This window comes from Tachyglossus aculeatus, chromosome 3 (genome assembly GCF_015852505.1).
Source record: "Tachyglossus aculeatus isolate mTacAcu1 chromosome 3, mTacAcu1.pri, whole genome shotgun sequence".
In the NCBI taxonomy this organism is placed as follows: domain Eukaryota; kingdom Metazoa; phylum Chordata; class Mammalia; order Monotremata; family Tachyglossidae; genus Tachyglossus; species Tachyglossus aculeatus.
In genome coordinates, this window is record NC_052068.1 from 48,043,420 (window position 1) to 48,044,221 (window position 802).

General features: G+C 45.8%; 1 non-coding gene across 1 annotated transcript; it reads left to right on the top strand.

Annotated features, from left to right (window-relative positions):
• The first annotated feature begins 250 nt into the window (after window positions 1–250).
• Window positions 251–388, top strand: LOC119926298. Its single transcript, XR_005450185.1, has one exon. It is a non-coding gene; the product is annotated as a small nucleolar RNA SNORA7 (small nucleolar RNA).
• The last annotated feature ends 414 nt before the right edge of the window (window positions 389–802 follow it).

The window sequence follows — 802 nt, forward strand, 5'->3', positions numbered from 1 at the left end:
AGAGCAGGTAAAAGAGTAGCAACAGAGTTCTATCTGAAGCAATTCAACCATAACCAGAATGTGGGGATGAGTCATTCTACTATAAGCTGGAGGGGCAAACTTCTCCCAAAATGTACCAATGACAAAGTGGGACATAGAGCAGAGCACGCTGGGCTTTCCAAGCCTCCTGACCAGCCCAGGAGGGCTGCAGGGACTCTGAACCAGGTAGAAGCTAGAGGTAGGTAGGTATCATCACTCATGATCTCTCATCCCCATCTCAGGATCGCATCTGGAGAGTTTCCAGTATTCTAGTAATCTCGGTTATGGGAGGGAGAGACAAGCAGAGGCCTACCCATTCCATTCCTAGTTTGGGCAGTGGCTAGCGAGTGGAAGGCAATCTGCTACAAGTCAAAACTCACTTGTGCAGGGCAGCAGCAGCATGGGAGAGAATCGAGGGAGGAGGCTCAAGTTTACTGTGCGGAAGAAGGCAATGGCAAACCAGTTTAATAGCTTTACCAAGAAAACCCTATGGATACACTACCAGAAAAATTGCAGATGGAGGTGTGGAGTTCTGGAGGAGATGTGTCCATGGAATCTCTATGGGTTGAAGACAACTCAACAGCATAAGACAAGACAATCTGTAAGACAGGGCTTGCCTTATCAATCAATGGTAATGAATTAATGTTTACTGTGTGCAGAGCACTGTACTAAGTGCTTGGGGGAACGTAATGCTATCGTTGATATTCATGATCCCTATGCCCAAGGAGTTTATAGTATGTAGGGACAGACAGATATTAAAATTAATTACAGATAGGGAAAATGG